The sequence below is a fragment of the Nilaparvata lugens genome, chromosome 7 (assembly GCF_014356525.2).
Source record: "Nilaparvata lugens isolate BPH chromosome 7, ASM1435652v1, whole genome shotgun sequence".
Lineage (NCBI taxonomy): Eukaryota > Metazoa > Arthropoda > Insecta > Hemiptera > Delphacidae > Nilaparvata > Nilaparvata lugens.
The window spans coordinates 20,728,642-20,753,987 of NC_052510.1; the positions used below are offsets into that span (position 1 = coordinate 20,728,642).

The 25,346-nt window shown below is 35.1% G+C and overlaps 1 non-coding gene across 1 annotated transcript; it reads left to right on the forward strand.

The window, feature by feature from the left end:
- The first annotated feature begins 1,546 nt into the window (after positions 1–1,546).
- Positions 1,547–1,618, forward strand: Trnad-guc. Its single transcript has one exon. It is a non-coding gene; the product is annotated as a tRNA-Asp (tRNA).
- Positions 1,619–25,346: the final 23,728 nt, after the last annotated feature.

The following is a 25,346-nucleotide window of genomic DNA, read 5'->3' on the forward strand; positions in this document are numbered from 1 at the left end:
GGAAGCGAAATTACCCGAATACAAGTTCAAACTTACAGATTACACACCCATTGCTAAGTCACCGTACAGATTACCTATCGCTCAAAGAACAGAAATAGACAGACAAGTAGAGTTATTGATAAAAGCAGGAATAGTTTGTGAAACCCAGAGTCATTATGCTTCTCCCGCATTTTTAGTTACTAAAAAAGACGGTGGATTCAGATTGGTTGTAGACTATAAAATGTTGAACGAGAAAATATTACCGGATAGATATCCCCTTCCCCTTCTTCAAACAATTTTTGATTCTCTTGACAATTCGGATTACTTTTCCACCCTAGATATCAGACAAGCATTTTTCCAACAGCCATTACACGAAGATTGTCGAAAATATGTAGCATTTGCAACTCATAAAGGGCTGTACACGTTCAAAAGACTACCTTTTGGTCTTAGAACATCTCCAAATGCTTTCCAACGAGCAATCAACCAAGTATTCAATGATTATTTGTATAGAGGAGTTTTGATTTACTTGGACGATATCATTAGCTATGGAGAATCATTTGATAAGCAATATCAACAGCTCGAGAAAACCTTGAAAAGATTGCAAGACGTAGGACTAAAATTGAATACATCTAAATGTCACTTCTTCTACCGAAAAATTAAAGTACTTGGACACACTGTCTCAAGGGATACAACCCGCTTCCGAAACCTTGGAAGCTATCGAAAAATACCCTATACCCAAAACTGTCAAAGATGTCAGAGCATTTCTTGGTCTTAGTGGATTTTACCGAAAATTCATTCAAAACTACGCTATAATTGCAAGACCCTTAACAAATCTGATATCTAAAAATAACGAGAATAAACCAATCACTTGGGAAGAAGATCAACAGAACGCATTCTCGGAAATAAAAAGCAAACTTTTATCACAACCCGTACTTCATCATTTTAATAATGATAAGGAGGTAGTGGTACACACAGATGCTTCTCGAGTTGGAATAGGGGGCATTATCTCGCAGCCTGATGACAATGGAAAATTACATCCAGTAGCTTTTGTTTCCAGAAAACTGACAAAACATGAAGAAAATGGGCAGTAGGAGAGATTGAACTTCTATCAATAGTGTATTGTGTAAATTATTTCAGACAATACTTAATTGGCCGATTGTTTACAATCTACACAGATCATGCTAGTTTACAATACTATAAAACTTGGAAAAACCCCAGTATTCGAGTCAGTAAGTTACTTATGAAATTAACGGAGTTCACGTTCGATTTGAAATATAAACCAGGAGCCCAAATGCACGTACCTGATGCCTGAGTAGATATCCACTAGAGAAGGATATAACTGATCTCACAAAGGACGAAAACTACAATATATTCGAAATAGAAGAAATAGACATAAAGACTTTACAGAAAAATGATGAGAGTATAAGAAAAATATATGATGCAATACGAAACCCTAATCATAGTGATACAGCTACGATTGGAAAGGCGAGAAAATACACGATCGAAAAAGACATTGTCTATCTGAAGAAATTTGATGGGCATACCAATCAATTGAAGTATAGTATAATCCTCGGTAGTATAGTGGTCAGTATCCCCGCCTGTCACGCGGGAGACCGGGGTTCGATTCCCCGCCGGGGAGCCATGTAATAGAACTACATAATTTTTATTATTTGTCATGAATTTTCACAATGAATAGATAAATTGCTGACGACGGTGAAAATTCATGACAAGTAAAATTATGAAAAAAATGAGAGGCTCAGTCAGTCGGTTACGAGGACGGGACCTGGAGCTATCTACTGCAGATAATCGGGCCCGGCTCTACCCTTCTTTTCCGAGACACCATTTTCCTGGTTCAGTGAGTTCAGTGAGCTAATATTATCAATTTTATTATTATATATTATTCATCTTTTTATTGAAGGCAAATCCTGAAATTATTCTATTGTTTGTTTAAAAAGTTTTCTCAATATTATTTTTATTTAAGTTTCCAGTTTCATTTTGAGTTACAATTTGATTAAATCGATTACTTAGTTCTCCAAAATATAATTGTTTTGTTTATTATTTTAAAATATAGTTCCTTTCTCATGAGTTATAGAGTTAGATCAATTTAACCTCTCGCAAGCCAAGCGATTCCCCTATTATAAATTGTTACCATAATGACTAGGGTTGTTCTCACAACCTTATAATACCATCACAATACCATACATATTATAACCCCAATATATTCCAATAATAAATACCCCATTACAATTGACAAAGAAAAAAGTTGTAGAATTTTTCCACTGCCCCTTCTTCCTCCTGAAACCATACACAGTATATAGGCCTACGCGAGTTAGTTTATGAAGGAGGTTTTGAATGGTTCAAGTCTGTGTATTTTTTAAAAACTTAAATAATCATGGAAATTATACTACTAAAATGACATGAGCTATTTCAAGGACAAATTTGAACAATAGAACAAAGTAGCATACTGTATTTAAAAAAAACTTTAAATAATTATCAAAATTATACTATTAAAATGAAATGAGCTTTTTCAAGGGCAAATTTGAACAAGTAGCCTACTAACTGGACACAACAAAACTATATTTGGGGTATTACCGGTATTTCTTGTCAAGTAAAATACGTAATTTTCTGAGGAAAGCTTCCCGGACCCCCTTTGGAGGAAGGTATCTTACAAAGTTTTTGTCATAAACAAATTAATTCATAATTTCCAAATAACCACCATTGTGATTTGTATTTCGCGCCATCTTGCTATAATAATAATGGTTGGATTGAATGAATAGAATTATTAGAGAGGCAAGTAAAAAGAGTAATATTAAAGCAGTAGGTAGCGCTACAGTCGATGACGTCACTCAAAGTATCGTGCGCACAAAATGCCATCACGTGACCTTTGTCTACTAGTGCGCACAGATTGTCAAGCGAATAGATTGTAAGTCGAACAAATGGCGGAGCGAATAACTTGTACCGCCCCGTGCCTAATGTGTTCATTTAATTGACTTTTGATGAAAAAATAAAAGTTTTGATCAAAATGGTAACCTGTTGTGCATTTGGATGTACAAACAGAAGTTCAAAGAAGACTCCAGGAGTGACAGATAATAATTTATAACTTCAATAATACTAAAAATAGTAAAGTACCTATAATAATAAGTATAAAAATAGTAAAGTAAAAGGCCTATAGATAAATAAATGCCTTTTATTCACACTTAGATCGATAGATGAATAAATTTATTGTTCAGTTCAAGTATACAATACAAATAAATAGAAGTTCCATCCAAATAATTCAAAAGTATAAATTTAATAAAAAATTAAATTATTCAGCAATAGATGAGTAAATTTATTGTTCAGTTCAAGCATACAATACAAATTAAATACAATAAATAGAAGTTCCATCCAAATAATTCAAAAGTATAAATTTGTCAGTGCGCCACACCAGATTTTTATTAGGTACTTTACCTTCAACTTACTTGATTTTTATTCACTATCATTTTAAGACAAAATAACTATATTTGACTGAGCGAAGTGAGGCCTAAGATTCAAGTCGACGGTTTGACATTTCTCTTCATGTTTATATGTTGCGCAAAGTGCATTTATGGCGAAACGCAGTTAATAGATTTTCATGAAATTCAAATTCAAATTCAAATTCAAATTTATTGATTCTCAAAAAAATATACAACACTTTCAAGACAAAAAATATATATATATATATATAAGAATCTACACCTGCAAGGAAACCCTGTGCGCAGGTGTGAGTTGCAATATAAATGTTTTTCAAAAATATTTAACAAAAATGATCCAAAACAAATTTCTTGAAAAAAATACAGAATTAAAACTAGTACTTAATAATAAAGAGGGTACTAAAAATAAAGGAACGGAAGGAAAAAAGACGGAAAAGGCCAAGAAGAAAGAAGAAGACGAAGAAGAAGGAGAATGAAGAAGAAGGGAACGGTAAGAGGTAGTAGGTAAGTCAACTGCAACCATGGAGTAGACGAAAATTTGACAGGTATGTTCCTTTTTAAATTGCGCGTCGACGTATATACAAGTTTTTTTTGGAAATTTTGCTTCTCAAGGATAATATAGAAGAAAAAAAGAGCCTCCTTCATACGCCAATATTAGAGTAAAAATCAGACTATAGAATTATTCATCAGCTGACAAGTGATTACACAGATGTGTGGAGAAGCCAGTCTATTACTGTATTTGTATAAGGTCTATAGTTTCAATCAAATACCTTAAAGAGGTATGTATCTTTAAGCTGGGTTTACACCAAAGTTAATAGTAGTTCTGTGAACAGTAGATCTCACGCAGTATTCTTAACCACAAGTACCTGATTGAAATTATAGACCTTATGGAAATACAGCAATAGACTGGCTTCTCCACACATCTGTGTAATCACTTGTCAGCTGATTTATGATGAATAATTCTATAGTCTGATTTTTACTCTAATATTGGCGTATGAAGGAGGCTCTTTTTTCTTTTTATATTATCCTTGAAATGCAAAATTACCAAAAACCTTGTATATACGTCGACGCGTAATTTAAAAAGGAACTTACCTGTCAAATTTCATGAAAATCTATTACCGCGTTTCGCCGTAAATGTGCAACATATAAACATTTGAACATTAAGAGAAATGCCAAACCGTCGACTTGAATCTTAGACCTCACTTCGCTCGGTCAATTAACATTATGTTAATAACTCAATCCTTATAGATTATATTATATTGAACGGAAGTTGACAAACACACATCTTCATCATGTGTATGATAAGTTATGTTCAATCTAATATAATCTATGAGGATTGAGTTATTAAAATTTTGTTAATAACTTTGGTCTAATCGCAGCTCTAAGGTCTTGTTTCAATATTTTGTTTTGCAGTCATGGTATTATTATGCGTGCCCATTAGTATAAATATTCTCACCTTCCAAAAACCTAATTTAATAGGTGATTAAATATAAACAAACGAACTAAATAATACTGGAGAAATTATAACATTTTTGATTGTAAAAAAGTAATTTTCATCAGATAGAAAGATTATCACGGAACTGATAATCTTTATCTGAACTGATAATCTTTATCTGGAACTGACATGAATTATATCATATGGCATACAAATTCAAACGTGAACTGAGTTTGTTAACATTTAAAACAAGTGACATCAGGTACTTGTGGATGAGAATACTGCGTGAGGTCTACTGTTCACAGAACTACTAGTATACAGTAATTGAAAAAATGTGTATTCAATTTGTATAGTCTGTGAGAATAGTAAAGATAGTATTGACCCAGGTACCAATTTTTGAAATTTAAATATTTGCTTGGAAAATGAAACTTATGATTTTTCTCTTTGTGAAAGTTTTACCAAACGTTTGGATTAAATAAAATAATTATGCAAAAGTTTTATGAGGTTTTCATCCACTAAGTTATACGGGTAATCTATAACTTAATACCGTTTCTACAGTTTACATTCTATGAAAGAATTAATTGTACGGTATTTAGCCATCTCTATAATATTAACAATCCATGATTTTGGATTATCATTTCCAGCAAAACATATAAAACATCTAGAATCAAATTGTTTTGAGAATAGATCCAGTTGCTGTGTTGAACTGTCGATGTATGGATGAGTAAATTACCTTTCCCAAACTAATTGAACTAATAAATAAGGAAGAAATTGTACATGAAAATTTGTTGAATTTTATTAGTTTTTGTATTATTTTTAGTAGTATACCATGGATGAATAGGTAGTCTAATGTAGAAAAATGTTTCTTTTCTCTATGGTAGTTAGTATTAGGTACCTTTATTGATGGTAACAAGTGACAAGTTTTTCAATCAAAATGGAGCGGTATGACAACATGTTCACTACAAAACATAGAATAATCAGTACATAATTTATCATATTAAGAATTTTTTTGTATCGATAGTGAAGTATAAGTTAACATTAAAATTTGAGAATCAAATACTGTACTGAACTCCAAAACAATAGCTGTAACTTTTCAAGTTCGAATCTACTTAAAAACCTAAAAGAATGCATAGAAAAACTGTAGAAAAGAAGCCCTCTACTCTAGCACCAAAATTACCTTAACAAAACCTATAAATCTAAAGTCTAAATTCGTAGTTCAATGGATCATCGTTCTTTCACTCTTCTTGTGTCATTTGATTTCACAAAAGCTTTCGATAATGTCTGTCATTCAATCTTACTGCATAAACTCTTTTTCCAGTGTGGTCTTACATCTTCTTGTGTTTCCTGGTTCAAGTCCTACCTTACTGATAGGTACCAGTGTGTCAGAGTGGCTGAGGAGAAAATGTCCAGGTGGCTGCCAGTTGTTGCAGGGGTCCCACAGGGCACAATCCTTGGCCCTCTTCTTTTCTCTATCTATGTAAATAAACTTCCTCTGATTTTTCGTGATTTGTCTTATCATATTTATGCTGATGATCTTGTTTGCTACAGTCGCTTTCCTTCTGGTTACTCTTCTCATGCTGATGATGCTGTGGCTGTCATGAATGTTAATATAGCATCTTTGATTGTATGGGCAAAGGTGCATTGCTTGAGTCTCAATGCCAGGAAATGCAAAAGTATTATTGTTGCTCATGGCAGACTGTACAATCAACTGGACTTCAATGCAGTGTCGAAAGTAATGCTAGATGGCCATGCACTTCAGTATGAGGAATGTATCAGGGTTCTGGGAGTTTTCATAGATAAGAATCTTAATTGGACCTATCATATCAACACCTTATCGAGGAGGATTTTTGCAACAATGCATCAATTCAAGAGGTTAAGGAAGTTTCTCCCAACCAACCTTTGTGTTACACTGGCTCGAAGTCTTGCCCTTCCCATTGTAGACTATGGCAGCATGGTCTACAATGACATGACTGAGGAGCTTAATATGAAATTGCAGCGTGCATTGAACTATGCAGTTAGGTTTGTATATGATGCAGGAAGGGATGACCATATCACACCTTTGTATAGGAGACTGCAATGGCTGAAACTGAGGGACCGGAGACAGTACTTCATATTATGTCTTGCATATCACCTAGTTGTCGAGGGTAAGGGTCCGCAGTATCTGAAAGAGAGATTCACCCTTCTTGCGCACATCCACCACAGAAACACACAGCAGCACCAGTATTTCCTACAAATTCCACTCCACCGCACAGTTATGTACAACTCCTCTTTTACTGTAGTAGCGTCCTGACTGTGGAACAATCTATCACCTGAGTTGATTTTCTCATCAAGCTTCTACTTGTTTAAATCGAGGCTTCTGTCATCATTGATAAATGATACCTTAACATAAGGTCATTATGATTGGCAGGGTTTGGTGCATTCATGCTCTCATTCCATAATTACTTCTTTTCTTTTTTATTAAAAGTCTGATCATAATGTTTTTTAATAGGACCACCTTCATAGTTTATTTCTTACCTATTCCATCTACTCTCTATTGTATTGTATTATGGAGTTTGAATATTTCGAATACTTTCATGATAAGTTCCACATGGATGCGAATAACAACTTTTCTTTCCTCCATTATTGCTAATGTGATCTAGTATAATGTTGATAGCTTAATATATACTATATTATTTTCTTTGATATTTGTAATTGATCAATACTAGTGCAGAACTGTTAAATAATTATTATTTATCTCATGAGTTTGATTTAATTTTATTGTCAATTTTTGTAAATGTTACCATAGGCAACAGCCTAGTAACAATTATCAATAAATATATCTATCTATCTATCTATCTATCTCTCTATCTCTCTCTCTTGGTTATGTCAAGTGAGTAAACGTGTGTCAGTTCGGCTCCGTCTTCTAACAGATATTTCGTAGGGTTATACAGTTCAATTCACTTCAAATTATACATCTAGTTATTCAGTTTCTTGAGCTAAATTCAATAGTGAAATTATATTTTTGATTGACTCACACTCTTTTTATTTATCTTGAAAAAACATTCCCAATTCTTCAGTCTACCTTCTCGCCTGTAAAAGTGTAAATCCACCCAATGGTACACAATGGTTCGACCGAACAGAGGCACGCCAAAGAATGAGGTCAATGCTCCGAAGCCAGGGCCAGCTATTTCTGGATCACTGTCTGAAGAGACCCTCTGAATTCCGGATTCAGCAAATCGAGAAATCTGTGCATCATGCCGTTTCTATGGCTGTGAAGTCTATTTTTGAGGAACTTCAGGCATTGAAGGAGGAGAACAAACAGCTGCATGATAGAATTCGTGAGCTAGAGGTGTCTTGTCACCTGAAGGTCGACGACCTCGAGCAATAAGGGCGCCGACATTCAATACGTATTTTTGGGATCCCAGAGAGCGACAAAGAAGACACGGACCTGCTGGCACTTGATGTCTTCAACAAGAAGCTGAACGTGCCTGTGACTCTGGCAAATGTCAACCGCTTGCATCGTGTTGGAAGGCATCAACCACCTCAACAAGGGCAAGTGAAACCTAAGGACCGACCCATCATAGTTCGACTCTGCAGCTACCGGACCAGGAAGATGATCTTCGACGCTAAGAGGAAGCTGAAGGGTTCCAGCGTCACCATTCGCGAGGATCTGACTGCAGAGCGTCTCAAGATCCTCAATGCTGTGGCCGATCATCATGGGCATAGGAATGTCTGGTCATTGGACGGGAGGATCAAGATCTCTATCAGCGAGGGAGGATCCAAGAGGGTCCACACAGTCGAGAGGATGACCGACCTTCAAAAAATAAAGGTAAATTGAATCATTTCAGGATTCGATGACTAAGGTGCCCTTCACTACAATAATAGGAAATTAGTATTAATACATTTCACAGTAGATATACCTTGGCATTTTTCATGAGCTGGCTTTCTGTTCTATAAATGAATCTTTCCACTGCTATTTATGATTATATATGAGGCAATTATTTCAAACTAAGGAGATCCACATTTGTTAATACTGATTAATAATTTATCTTGATATTAATTCCCAAAACTACGTTCAATGCATCAACTACTATACTCCAGAGGGTACTTAGAGAATCATTATCTCTATTCTTACTAATAATTATTACATCTCTTACCAAAATTATTTCCATAATTAATAAATTTCGAAATGCTGAATTTCAAATAAATTGGATGATTAACATACGTTATAGATATGGATGTAATCTACAGGTAAAGATAGTAATCTCTTCTATATTAGGTGTACATAATGATATCTTCTACTGTTGCCACAGCTCGAACAATAGAAGCTAATGTGTGAAGAATTATTGATAGAACAGAGGGGTGGGTAGTCTGTTCATATGCTTATATAGGGGCTGTGTTTCATTTAACGTTATCTTAGACATTCATCACTAAAATATTACAGTTCTCAATTTACTACTTTTATCGTTATTGCAACTCCCAATAGTTAATTATACTTCTAATACTATATAATATTTTTCACACTTCACCGTTCAATCCTATTTAAAACTCATCTAAAATAATCTAGCACTTTCTCCATCGTCTCCTCTACTTCTATTTTTTCTTTCTCATTTCTCTTCTTGATCTTATATTTATAATGATTACTTGAATATTGTTGTTTCATAAGTTCTTCTCAATTTGTGCACATTCCTTCTTTCTCTTCTTTTCTTCTCTTTTTCAGTTTTTACTGGATCCCATTTCGCTCTATCTCCACCATGAACACGATCTTCCACTACTGGATTCCATCTCTCTCTATCTCCACTTGGACTCGATTCTCCACCACTGGATTCCATCTCTCTCTGTCTCCACTTGGACTCGATCTTCCACTACTGGATTCCCTCTCGCTCTACCTCCACTTGGACCCGATTCTTCCACTACTGGATACCTACTCGCTCTATCTCCACTTGGACCACCAGATCTCCCACTACCAGTTCTTCCTCAATCCTCATCTTATTTACCATTAGGATTATTCATCACCGGAACTCCACACATCTACATCTTATTGTGTTTAGTGAATTTTTTGAACTAGTGCTTTAAATAGTGAAGGGAGCCGAACTGTCAAGGCATACTGAATGTACTCGAATCAAGAGACTTTTTCATTTAGGTTGAGTTTTATCAGTTTCATCCCCGTCATGTGTCATTCTGAGGTCGGTTCACGATTGGTCTGCTGCTTCCATGATGCCTCTCACTGACACATCAGCTCGCTCGCCCTCAAGTAGGTATGATTATTTCAATAATAGTAATAATGACGCAGGTATGTTTCTAGCAAATAAGCTCCACTCTTTCAAAAAACTTTTCAAGGCAGCTCACCTTAACGTACAATCCCTCAGTTGCCACATTGATGAACTCAGAGCAATCTTCCGTTTTCAGGACTTCAATATAATCAGAATTTCCGAATCATTTTTGAAGCCTAGTATTTCATCAAATTTTGTTGCATTGCCTGGATATAATCTTTTCCGGAATGATAGATTAAATAAAGCTTGTGGGGGTGTAGCAATTTATGTGAAAGTTGGTATCAAAACAAAAGTTTTAATCACATCTAAACAAGAGTATTGTTCCAGATCAGAGTTTATGCTACTTGAATTATCCTTATCTAGTACTGATACATTACTCGTTGGTATCTGTTATCGCCCACCAAAAATAGGTCATTTCACAGATTTCGAAAATGCCTTGCTTTCTCTTATGCCTTGTTATAACCGTATACTAGTTATGGGGGATATGAACACCGACTTGAACACAACAAATCGTAACTTTGACTACTTTCAACTGACTACAATTTTCCAATGCCTAAACATGACTATTTTACCTCTCGATCCAACTCATCATACTAATGAATCAGACACACTCATTGACCTTCTCATTGTTAGTGATCCCAATGAGGTCATTCAAGCAGGCCAAATGTCAGTCCCAGCTATTTCTAGACATGATTTGATCTACTGTGTACTTTCCCATAAGATACCCAAGCCAGAACAGAAAATTATCACTTATAGAGACTTCAAAAACTTTGATGAAGCCGCCTTCCTGACTGATGTGGCTCAGACTCCATGGCATCAAATTGAAGCATTACCCTCAGTTGATGACATGGTCAAGACTTTCGAGAATTGGACTTTGACTTTGTATGACAAACATGCACCTTATGTGACAAGGAGGATTAATAGAAAACGACGAGTACCGTGGATGACTGAAGACATACTTAAGATGATGGGACATAGAGACAAAGCACATAGAAAATTTAAAAAGACATTTGACTTGGACAGTTTGATAGAGTATAGAAGCCTTAGAAATAGGGTTAAACAGGAATTACGGAACTCAAAGATTAGGTACTTGAATTCGTTTGTGACAAACATTAGACAAGACTCTAAATCACTTTGGCAGGGAATAAAAGAATTCGGGCTTGGCAAACAGAAATCGAATCCACAAATTGACTTACCATTGAATAATATAAATGACCATTTCGTTTCACACTCTAACCAACACGACGAAGTTGTCATTGCTAATCATATCGATGATCTTGAAGAGCAGGTTACAAACTTAGATTTACCAATCACTGATCAATTTCATTTCCATCCAATCTCAGAAGAAGACACTTTCAGAGCAATTCAACATATTCATAGTAATGCTATGGGTGTAGACAAAATTCCTATTAAATCTATCAAGAAGATGTTATTTGCTGTTTTACCAACCATTAAATACATTTTCAACAAGTCACTTGAAGAAGGCATTTTCCCTGAAAACTGGAAGTTTGCTCTGGTTCGCTCTCTAAATAAAGTTCTATCACCCAATAAAGTTGAGGATTTTAGACCAATCAGTATTTTACCTGCATTGTCCAAAGTGCTAGAAAGACTCATTCATGCTCAAGTTGTAAAATTTCTAGACAACAATAGTAAGCTTCATAACTTTCAATCAGGCTTTAGAAAATTCCATTCAACTGAGACAGCTCTGCTTCATGTCACTGATGATATAAGGTTAGCTATGGACCAAAGAAAATGCACCATCCTCACCCTATTTGATTTTTCTAAAGCATTCGATACTGTTGATCATACAGTCCTTCTGAATAAGTTGGCTATTCTTGGTTTCAGTCACAACTCGTTAGTTTGGTTTAAATCCTATCTATTAGGTAGGAAACAATGTGTATCTGTCGGTGACAAAAAGTCAATTTGGAAAAACGTTATGCATGGAGTACCACAAGGTTCAATTTTAGGCCCTCTCCTCTTCACTTTGTATGCTAGTGACCTTTCTTCCATTATCAAATTCTCCAGTTTCCATACTTATGTAGACGACCTTTAAATCTATTTAAGCTGTCCCATAACAAAAATTAATGAAACAGTTGGAATAATGAATCAGGATATCAATTCGATAGTGGAATGGACAAAGAAAATTGGCTTTAAGCTTAATCCCATCAAAACACAACCCATTATAATTGGATATTCTCGTCTTATAAACAATATTGACCTTGAATCGATTCACAAAATTAGTGTAGACGGTAATGACATTCCTTACTGTAGCTCAGTTAAAAATTTAGGCATTATATTATGAATAATACTCTTGACTGGTCAGAACAAGTGAACAAAACTTGTAAAAAGGTATTCTCAGCCATGCATGCATTGAAGAAAATGCACGATATCCTCCCTAGAAACATTAAATTATTATTGGTTCAATCTCTCATCTTCCCACATTTAATGTATTGTAATTCTGTTCTTAACGATATGCAAGTCACTCTGAATGATAAACTACAGCGTTGCCAAAATATTATTGTCTACGTTTCGTCTACTCTCTCCAATGCCATGATCATAACACCCCAGCCCACATTGCTAGTTCAACATTAAAGTTTCCCGATCAGAGGCTTTTTCGAATAGTCAAGTTTGTTAGATATATCTTGAAATACGGTAATCCGAACTATTTTAAAGATGATATCAAATTTGTCTCTGAAGGTAGGAGGATAGATGCTTCACATACTAGAACTGGAGAAAGTACTTTAAGGATACCCAATCATCGAACTACTATTTTCACAAAATCCTTCTTAGTCAGTGCCTGTCGTGCATGGAATACACTTCCTGTTTCTATCAGGTCTATCGAGAGCCGAGCGAGCTTCATCCTGACTTTAAAAAAACATATTTTGGAACAAATGACTGAAACTGTCCGCCCTAGAACAATCACATGACAACCATCCCTCACCCATTCCACCAATATAAACCTTTAAACCATGTTATAGAACGAATTGTATACATATATATTATATAAACTCATGTTATTTCAATTATCCACTGCATACTGCTGTATATTACTGAAAGTTGATAACCATGATCTACTTTCAGTCTACTTCATTTTATTAATCAATTATTTGATCTTATCTACCTATATAATTATTTTACTTTATCAATTTTTTTTTTATTTTTCTTTAATATTCATATTGATTAAAACTTTCACAATATTTCCATTAATAAATGAATCCTTAGTTTAAATAACGAAATTAACGTTTTGGTAGAGAGTTAGTGGGGAGGATATTTTTAAGATTCTTTCCGAAGAATGGACATTGATATGTCCAAAGCTCCGCCAATTTATGTAGATGCATAACAATATGATTATTATCTATAGTTATTATATTACAAATTGCTTTTTCATATCATATACAGTTCAATAATTATTTTCTTAGTCTATATTATGTAAATCCATCTATAATTTTGCTGTATTGTAAGCTATTGTATATAAGTGTATAAGCCAGTATATATTGTAATCTACATAAATAAAGTACTCAATCAATCTCTCTCTCTCTCTCTTTTTTGGTAGAGAGTTAGTGGGGAGGATACTTTTAATATTCTTTCCGAAGAATGGACATTGATCCGCCAATTTATGTAGATGCATAACAATATAATTATCTATAGTTATTATATTACAAATTACTTTTTCATATCATATACAGTTCAATAATTATTTTCTTAGTCTATATTATGTAAATTCATCTATAATTTTGCTGTATTGTAAGCTATTGTATATAAGTGTATAAGCCAGTATATATGTAATCTACATAAATAAAGTACTCAATCAATCAATCAATCTCTCTCTCTCTCTCTCTCTCTCTCTCTCTCTCTCTTAAGTCTACACAATGTCTCTAAACTCTAGCTTAACCTATGTAAATTTCACATGCTTAGTCCAACATCACAGGTTTGGATTGCACTGTAGAAATCAAACGATCCTTATCAACATCAGGCAAACTAATCAATTTATTTTTTTAAATGATTCAATTAAACTAACTGAAATTAATTTTAAAAACTGCTAGAATAAAATTGTCTGAATGATTTTACTTGGAATATTTAGAAACAATCCAATAGCTATCAGTTTCTAATAAGCATTTGAAAATTCCAAAACCTTTCCGGGATTCCGGGGGTGGGCGGCCGGACCCCTTTTTCCTGGGGGGAAAATATTGAGCCCCCCCACAAGTGTTTGATAAGTTGGCGCCAGTGTTAACTTGATAATTTTTTATTGCACAACAAGAATCATTATTAGTAATTAAGACATTTATCCTATACTATTAAACGAGCAATTTCTGTTTAGATGTTTTTATGTTTATATAACTATCTGTATGTGACCGGATCTCGAAAACGGCTCTAACGATTCTCACGAAATTTGGAACAAAGTAGGTTGATGATGTTGTATGTTGGTACTGATTCATTCATTCAGTTGGCAAGAAGAGAAGAAAGCGCGGGCCAAGCCTGGGTGAATCGTTATGAGGTTTTGTATGACCTGAACTGTTTTGTCTTCTTGTCTATGTCTTCATGTCTATTTGTCTAATTAATAAACAACTTGTCAAATTACTAATCGTCTACTTATTCAACAAAACACAACATGGTGTCAGAAGTGGTTTGTGAATTGATGATTAAGTTCAAGTAAGTTATGTACGGTACTACGATGTCAATAAACAATATGCTGCCGATGAACAATATTTTACCCCTTGCAATTATTACGGGTGATGTGAGCCATTCCTGGTCTTCGTGGATAAAATCTTTCAAAATATTCTTGGTTGCTTCAGGCCGATGAAGCTTCGGAAAAAAACGGAAAGTTGCATTACTATAAGCGTCAATAGGCCCTTCCGCGTTGACAATTTTCAATTTATTTAACGTCGACGAGTCTACTGTGAAGTTTACGGACTTATGTGACTTGTTTTCAAAGCATTTTACACCAAAAAGGAACATTACAATATTGGACGACATAAGTTTCTATCACGAAAACAGTCGTCTGCAGAATCTGTTGATGAATTTGTCACAGCACTTCAGAACTTGAGTCTTTCATGTGAATTCGAAAAACTCCGCGAAAGTTTGGTAAGGGACATGTTAATATGTGGACTTTATAGAAATAATATGTATATGAAAGAACGACTCCTTCAAGAAAATGATTTAACCTTGGACAAGGCTCTCAATATTTGTAAATCACTTGAGCTAACTCAATCTCATGCAAACATTTTGGAACAGTCTTCTACCGGTGAGTCAGTGCCAGTTCTTCTGTGTGAAAATTTCAGTTCACAGTCATCATCACGTCCTAACCTATTTGTCCAGCCTGGGAGAAGAGGATATGGTGAAAGGGCTAATGAATCAATCAGCGGATAGCAGTATTTAAAAGTTTGTCTCATCAAATAATATACAATAGCTTTTTCCAAATCAAGGTCAGCATAATTCTAAGTTTGTCTCCTCGATTAATATACAAGAACATTTTTCAAATCAAGGTCAGCATAATTCTAAGTTATCTCCAGATGTGTGTCATAAGTGTGGCCAAAGTCATAGGTATCTGTGTTCTGCTTTTAATAAAAAAATGTAATAATTATGGTCGGCTGAATCACTTTGCCAAATATTGTAGAAGTAGGTCAGTGCGAGTTGTTGATAATGAACAAGATGATACTGTAGTATATACAAGTCATGTGTTTAATAATGTGAGTGCTGTTTCTGACTCAGAAGAAAATTATTTCCTGTGCAAAGTGAGTGCTGACAACAATAATTGTAGGTCAGTCAATGACAATAAGTGGCTAATTGATATGTTAATTAACAACAAAATTGTCACTTTCCAAATTGACACTGGGGCTCAGGTTAATATAATACCATATTCCAAACTCATTGAACTAGGTCTTGCTGACGGCATTTTGAGTCCTTGCTATAAAAATATATTGTCTATTTGTGGTATGAGCCTTCCAAATAAGGGCTATTGCATTCTACATTATTAATGGCCAACAAAAAACCATACAGTTCAATGTAGTGGATACAGATTGTTCCATCATTCTAGGATTCAAACATTTCAGGCTCTGGGTATAATAAATTAATATAAATAGTTTCACACTCAGCAGCACAGTCAGATCTGTGAAAAATGAAATGTGTTTTTATTCTGAAATTGTAAATAACTATGATGTTTTTGAGGGTTTGGGCTGCTTGGAAAAGCAGTGCTCACTCACTTTGAAATCAGGGGCAATACCTGTAGTGGATCCCCACGCAAATTACGGTTTAAATTATATTCAAAAGTGAAACAAGAACTAAGTAGAATGGAGAATGACAGAGTTGTAAAGAAAGTGTCAGAACCATCAGAATGGGTTTTTTTAATGGTAATAACTGAAAAAAGTCAGGCAACTTGATGATTTGTTTAGATCCCAGAAATTTGAATAAGAATTTGATGCACTCACACTATCAACTACCAACTTTTAAAGTGATCAGATCATGTCTATTTGGAGCCACTATTTTTAGTACTCTTGATGCATGCTCTGGTTTTTGGATAATCCCTGTTGATGATGAAAGTTCTAAACTACTGACATTCAATACTCCCTTTGGTCGTTACAAATTTTTAAGGCTCTCATTTGGTATAACTAGTGCACCTGAAATATTTCACAAAACAATGGTTGATTGTTCTGGTGACATTGAAGGTGTCTGTATTTTCATTGATGATATTCTTGTCTATGGTCAGTCTAAAGAAGAGCATGATCGCCAATTACATGCAGTCTTGCAAAGAGCTCATGAGATAAACATAAAATTCAATAAGTCAAAATGTGTATTTGGATCTAAAGACATAAAAAACATGGTGAACAGTGTTCTATCTGTCTCAAGTATCGTCCAGCTAACACAGCTGAGCTGAGCTACTGCAACCACATACTATCCCAGATTGCCATGGCAAAAAGTTGCTGCTGACTTACTGGACTTCAATGGCCAAAAGTTCATGGTTGTAGTAGATTATATTCAAAGTTGATGAATTGTAGTAGCTCTACCTTGCACCACAGCATCATTGTGATTTCACATTTCAAATCAATTTTCAGTCGTCAGGGTATCCCCATGGAATTAGTCACTGATGGTGGTCCACCCTTCTTCAAGTGCTTTCAAATCATCATGGATGACTGGGGCATAATACACAAATGACTAGTCCTATCACTCCAGTCAAATGGTATGACGAGAGTGCAGTCAAAATTGCTAAAAACATTTTGAGAAAATGTCATGACTCTAGTTCAGACATTCATTTGGCATTGCTTCACCAGCGCAATCACTAAAAGACAACATGCCTTCTCCCTCTCAATTGCTCTATTCACGGCGCTTACGGTGCAATAATCCTATTATGAAGCCCTATTGAAGCCAACATTAATTACTCACAATATTTACAGTAACCAAGTCAAATCGAATCAAGACAACTACAAAAAACAATTTGATAAGACAGCAAGACCTTTGCCAAGCCTGAGGGTTGTGATGATGTCCTCTACGAATTAAATCCGTCTAGTAATTGGCTACCAGGAAGGATTACTGGTATTGGTGCAAATCCTCGATCATACTAGTCACATCACGCTGTGGCACTACCTATACCAGAAACCGATGCCATCTTCTTAACCAGCCTTTCCACCAAATAACATTTATGTCTCCCATGATGGAAATCAGTTCAGTAATGATTTTATTAGAAAGAAAATGTATTTATCTACTCCTATCATGACACAAAGCATTACACAGGATACGGAACCATTAGATGGATTCGGGGGTTTTGAGAATAATAATGATGGTGGTGTCCCCAACCCCCTGAGATTGACAAAACTGTTTCAGTGGCAAGAGATGGTAAAAGAGTATCTAGGCCCCCACGTCGTTTTTCATTTTCTGATTTTCAATTATGTCTCAACCTGATGAAGCATATACAAGTATTATATTATTTCTTATGTTTCAAATCTCATGTTTAAATAGTTAGTGTGCAGTGTCTTATCATACTAGTGTATATTCTATTCCAATTTATTTTAACTATGAAGTTATTCTTGCTTATGCCACTTGCCAACCATTTTTGTATTTTAGTCAATGTATGTCAGTCTGTCAATGTATAATGGTTTAATGACAATGTCAGTCATATATTATAATTATATTCATCAATATCATTCATATAAAAAAGAGCATGTTGTATGTTGGTACTGATTCATTCATTCAGTTGGCAAGAAGAGAAGAAAGCGCGGGCCAAGCCTGGGTGAATCGTTATGAGGTTTTGTATGACCTGAACTGTTTTGTCTTCTTGTCTATGTCTTCATGTCTATTTGTCTAATTAATAAACAACTTGTCAAATTACTAATCGTCTACTTATTCAACAAAACACAACATGGTGTCAGAAGTGGTTTGTGAATTGATGATTAAGTTCAAGTAAGTTATGTACGGTACTACGATGTCAATAAACAATATGCTGCCGATGAACAATATTTTACCCCTTGCAATTATTACGGGTGATGTGAGCCATTCCTGGTCTTCGTGGATAAAATCTTTCAAAATATTCTTGGTTGCTTCAGGGCTCGATGAAGCTTCGGAAAAACGGAAAGTTGCATTACTATAAGCGTCAATAGGCCCTTCCGCGTTGACAATTTTCAATTTATTTAACGTCGACGAGTCTACTGTGAAGTTTACGGACTTATGTGACTTGTTTTCAAAGCATTTTACACCAAAAAGGAACATTACAATATTGGACGACATAAGTTTCTATCACGAAAACAGTCGTCTGCAGAATCTGTTGATGAATTTGTCACAGCACTTCAGAACTTGAGTCTTTCATGTGAATTCGAAAAACTCCGCGAAAGTTTGGTAAGGGACATGTTAATATGTGGACTTTATAGAAATAATATGTATATGAAAGAACGACTCCTTCAAGAAATGATTTAACCTTGGACAAGGCTCTCAATATTTGTAAATCACTTGAGCTAACTCAATCTCATGCAAACATTTTGGAACAGTCTTCTACCGGTGAGTCAGTGCCAGTTCTTCTGTGTGAAAATTTCAGTTCACAGTCATCATCACGTCCTAACCTATTTGTCCAGCCTGGGAGAAGAGGATATGGTGAAAGGGCTAATGAATCAATCAGCGGATAGCAGTATTTAAAAGTTTGTCTCATCAAATAATATACAATAGCTTTTTCCAAATCAAGGTCAGCATAATTCTAAGTTTGTCTCCTCGATTAATATACAAGAACATTTTTCAAATCAAGGTCAGCATAATTCTAAGTTATCTCCAGATGTGTGTCATAAGTGTGGCCAAAGTCATAGGTATCTGTGTTCTGCTTTTAATAAAAAAATGTAATAATTATGGTCGGCTGAATCACTTTGCCAAATATTGTAGAAGTAGGTCAGTGCGAGTTGTTGATAATGAACAAGATGATACTGTAGTATATACAAGTCATGTGTTTAATAATGTGAGTGCTGTTTCTGACTCAGAAGAAAATTATTTCCTGTGCAAAGTGAGTGCTGACAACAATAATTGTAGGTCAGTCAATGACAATAAGTGGCTAATTGATATGTTAATTAACAACAAAATTGTCACTTTCCAAATTGACACTGGGGCTCAGGTTAATATAATACCATATTCCAAACTCATTGAACTAGGTCTTGCTGACGGCATTTTGAGTCCTTGCTATAAAAATATATTGTCTATTTGTGGTATGAGCCTTCCAAATAAGGGCTATTGCATTCTACATTATTTAATGGCCAACAAAAAACCATACAGTTCAATGTAGTGGATACAGATTGTTCCATCATTCTAGGATTTCAAACATTTCAGGCTCTGGGTATAATAAATTAATATAAATAGTTTCACACTCAGCAGCACAGTCAGATCTGTGAAAAATGAAATGTGTTTTTATTCTGAAATTGTAAATAACTATGATGTTTTTGAGGGTTTGGGCTGCTTGGAAAAGCAGTGCTCACTCACTTTGAAATCAGGGGCAATACCTGTAGTGGATCCCCCACGCAAATTACGGTTTAAATTATATTCAAAAGTGAAACAAGAACTAAGTAGAATGGAGAATGACAGAGTTGTAAAGAAAGTGTCAGAACCATCAGAATGGGTTTTTTTAATGGTAATAACTGAAAAAAGTCAGGCAACTTGATGATTTGTTTAGATCCAGAAATTTGAATAAGAATTTGATGCACTCACACTATCAACTACCAACTTTTAAAGTGATCAGATCATGTCTATTTGGAGCCACTATTTTTAGTACTCTTGATGCATGCTCTGGTTTTTGGATAATCCCTGTTGATGATGAAAGTTCTAAACTACTGACATTCAATACTCCCTTTGGTCGTTACAAATTTTTAAGGCTCTCATTTGGTATAACTAGTGCACCTGAAATATTTCACAAAACAATGGTTGATTGTTCTGGTGACATTGAAGGTGTCTGTATTTTCATTGATGATATTCTTGTCTATGGTCAGTCTAAAGAAGAGCATGATCGCCAATTACATGCAGTCTTGCAAAGAGCTCATGAGATAAACATAAAATTCAATAAGTCAAAATGTGTATTTGGATCTAAAGAAATCAAATACATGGGGTCATATCTTCTCTGAATCTTGTGTTCGACCAGATAATTCCAGAATCAAAGCTATTCAATGTATGCCAGCCCCTACAGACAAGAAAGCTGTACAGCGTTTCCTAGGCATGATTAATTATTTAGCCCATTTATACCCAATTTGTCAGGGGAAACAGCTTCTTTAAGAGAACTAGTAAAAAATAATGTTCAGTGGCACTGGGAATCGAATCATCAAACAGCATTTGAAAGGCTTAAAAATCTAATAATAACTGCCCCAGCACTGGCACATTTTGATCCCAAATGCACACATAACACTTTCTGTTGATGCCTCAAGAAATGCTGTTGGTGCAGCACTCCTCCAAAATGGAAAGCCAGTTGCCTATGCTTCTAAAACTTTAACTTCATGTCAACAAGGGTATGCTCAAATTGAGAAAGAGCTATATGCTGTAACTTTTGGATGTGTTCGATTTAGACAATACTTTATGGCCAAACTATTACTATAGAAACGGACCACTCACCCTTAGTCACCATTTGCAAAAAAATCTCTTGCAGAAGTCCCTCCTAGGTTACAGCTTATGTTGTTGCAACTTCAACCATATGATTATAATGTGGTCTACAAGCCAGGTAAACATCTTTTAATAGCTGATGCATTATCAAGGGCCCCTTTGCCAGAAACTGATGTGTTTCTTGATGATGATATTGCAATTCATGTCAACTTGATCACCAGTAGTTTGCCAATTGCCCCAAAGACAATGATGCAGGTGCAGGAAATATCTTTAACTGATGAAACCATAATTGCTCTTAAAATGTATTGCTTGGATGGATGGCCACAGGATAAGTCTAAAGTTATTGATTCGTGTAAGCCTTATTTCAGCTTCAAGGAGGAACTGAGTGTAGTTGATAACCTTCTTTACAGGAATAGTAGTCCAGTAATTCCTACTACCTTACATAGAGAGATATTGCAGAGGATACATAGTGGGCATATGGGCATTGAAAGAACTAAAAATTTAGTAAGAGGTGTCCTATTTTGGGCAGGTATCTCTGCAGACATAAAAAAACATGGTAGAACAGTGTTCTATCTGTCTCAAGTATCGTCCAGCTAACACAGCTGAGCTGAGCTACTGCAACCACATACTATCCCAGATTTGCCATGGCAAAAAGTTGCTGCTGACTTACTGGACTTCAATGGCCAAAAGTTCATGGTTGTAGTAGATTATTATTCAAAGTTGATTGAATTGGTAGCTCTACCTTGCACCACAGCAGTCATTGTGATTTCACATTTCAAATCAATTTTCAGTCGTCAGGGTATCCCCATGGAATTAGTCACTGATGGTGGTCCACCCTTTTCTTCAAGTGCTTTCAAATCATTCATGGATGACTGGGGCATAATACACAAATGACTAGTCCCTATCACTCCCAGTCAAATGGTATGACTGAGAGTGCAGTCAAAATTGCTAAAAACATTTTGAGAAAATGTCATGACTCTAGTTCAGACATTCATTTGGCATTGCTTCACCAGCGCAATACACCTAAAGACAACATGCCTTCTCCCTCTCAATTGCTCTATTCACGGCGCTTACGGTGCAATAATCCTATTAATGAAGCCCTATTGAAGCCAACATTAATTACTCACAATATTTACAGTAACCAAGTCAAATCGAATCAAGACAACTACAAAAAACAATTTGATAAGACAGCAAGACCTTTGCCAAGCCTGAGGGTTGGTGATGATGTCCTCTACGAATTAAATCCGTCTAGTAATTGGCTACCAGGAAGGATTACTGGTATTGGTGCAAATCCTCGATCATACTATGTCACATCACGCTGTGGCACTACCTATACCAGAAACCGATGCCATCTTCTTAAACCAGCCTTTCCACCAAATAACATTTATGTCTCCAATGATGGAAATCAGTTCAGTAATGATTTTATTAGAAAGAAAATGTATTTATCTACTCCTATCATGACACAAAGCATTACACAGGATACGGAACCATTAGATGGATTCCGGGGTTTTGAGAATAATAATGATGGTGGTGTTCCCCAACCCCCTGAGATTGACAAAACTGTTTCAGTGGCAAGAGATGGTAAAAGAGTATCTAGGCCCCCACGTCGTTTTTCATTTTCTGATTTTCAATTATGTCTCAACCTGATGAAGCATATACAAGTTATTATATTATTTCTTATGTTTCAAATCTCATGTTTAAATAGTTTAGTGTGCAGTGTCTTATCATACTAGTGTATTATTCTATTCCATTTTATTTTAACTATGAAGTTATTCTTGCTTATGCCACTTGCCAACCATTTTTGTATTTTAGTCAATGTATGTCAGTCTGTCAATGTATAATGGTTTAATGACAATGTCAGTCATATACTTATAATTATATTCATTCAATATCATTCATATAAAAAAGAGCATGTTGTATGTTGGTACTGATTCATTCAATCAGTTGGCAACAAGAGAAGAAAGCGCGGGCCAAGCCTGGGTGAATCGTTATGAGGTTTTGTATGACCTGAACTGTTTTGTCTTCTTGTCTATGTCTTCATGTCTATTTGTCTAATTAATAAACAACTTGTCAAATTACTAATCGTCTACTTATTCAAAAACACACAACATATGATATGAACTTATTGGTTAAGTTTTAGATAAGTTTGGATAAGTTAGATTAGTTTTTATTCTGTATTTATTATTTATGCTTAGATTACTTACAATTACTTATGCTTTCCTCATACTTATCAACTTTCTTATGTATTTGTGAATTGCATGTACTGTATCTCTCATTTTTATTTCTTTCAGTAACTTACTTTATTCGATTGTAAATGGTAGTGAAGACTGTTTTGGGCTTAATGCCTGTAGACTGTAATAGTTGTTCTGTAATAATAAATAAATAAATAAATATAAGTATCGATATAATACCATACAGTAAAAATATCGTTAAAAGTATGATTCGGATGTCTGAAGTCAAATAATAAATATCGGGGGACCGAGCTTCGCTCTCGAGTGTAAAAGCTTAGAAAATTTGTAACGAAAGATTAAATTTATAGTTCATATTTATTTATTCATTTTCTCAGTCGTACAATTATTTTCATAGTTATATGAGAAGGCACAACAGGCTTATGCCCAGAACTGTCTCTTTTCAAATTTATATTACAGTCCAAGTCAAAATCTAGGTTAAGCTACTATCACTCATCAAAAAACCAATTTATCCACACTTCAAAAAGCAAACACATCATCAATTATTACAATTATTAGATATACTATGAATTCGATTTAGAATGATATACTATGTTTGCTACAATATTTGTTAATAACCTATGTACTATTCTACACTAACACAGCATCTAGTTACTATTTTGGACTTTCTGAAGTAAACATGTTTTCTAAAAAAAGAGAAATAAAAAAAATAATATGTAAGCTTTTCTTGCTGGATTTTTCTTCTCGTGAGATAAGCTGGATGATCCCACACATGCAGTCGTTCACTCTCTTCCATTACGGTATTGACAGACTACAAAATTTCCAGCTGTATTTCCAAAGACGTATTTATCCTTTTAATGCCTTCCAGTGAGTTATCCCAGGGTTGAGACCTAGTGCAATCGAAAAAAAGAATAGGCCTACAATTGAGCATAGAAACAGGTTAAGGGAAAACATGTGCCACTGTGGGAAGAAAATTGATGAAAGCAGAGAAGAAAAAGAAAAAGTTTTAACAACAACAAATATTCAAGTATAAAAGTTAAGGGATTTAAACTGTAGGTTTGATCAACTCTATAAAATTAATAAGAATCACGGACATCATATTAATATTGAATCAATCCAGAAACTGAATTCAAATTCAATTATGAATAGCCTCAATAATGTGCCTTCTAACCTCACTAACAGGGCCATGCACATCAACACCTTCACAAATGCTATTGAATAGCCTCAGAACTCTATTAAGTGGAGAGCAGAAGTTATGAAGGGTCCTTGATCTTGGTACATGAAAGGTCCTAACTCTTCTGACATTGAATGTGGGTACCTGGAAACAAATCCTAGAGAGGAGAGCGGGTGAATTAATGTAATTTTTCAAAAGTGACACCACAAACATCAATGAAAACCTGTCACGTCTAGCCCTCAAAGAGTCCATATTGAAAAGGGATCTCAGACGTCCAGAAGGAAAACCCAAGGGACAGGCTCTTCTAAATTGCATATAAAATAGGAAGCGAAGAAGCTTATTCTGTACTTGTTCGACTCTTAATGTATCCTGATGAGTAGAGGGACTCCAGACAATAGATCCGTACTATAGGACACTTCTGACTAGCGACTGATACAGAGCTACAACATTCTCAACATTATTGAAGCCGGTAGAGTTTATCAGAACAAAGCCCAATAGCTTGTTCGCTCTGCCAATGATGTGATCAACATGTGCTGGAAAGGACAATGTACAACTGAATACAATACCAAGATCCTTACACATTGTTACCCTCTCCAAGCACACACCATTGATTGAGTAGGGATAACGAGCTGGATTAACCTTTCTGGAGAAAGTCATACATTTACATTTTTTACATTGATATCAAGCTTATTCACATGGCACCACAATGCAACTCTATCAACATCAGCCAGCAAGGAATAGCAATCATCCAATCCTCTCACCTCTTTGTAGATCTTCATATCGTCAGCGAATATCAAGCACTTGGAGTTGGGTATCTGAAGT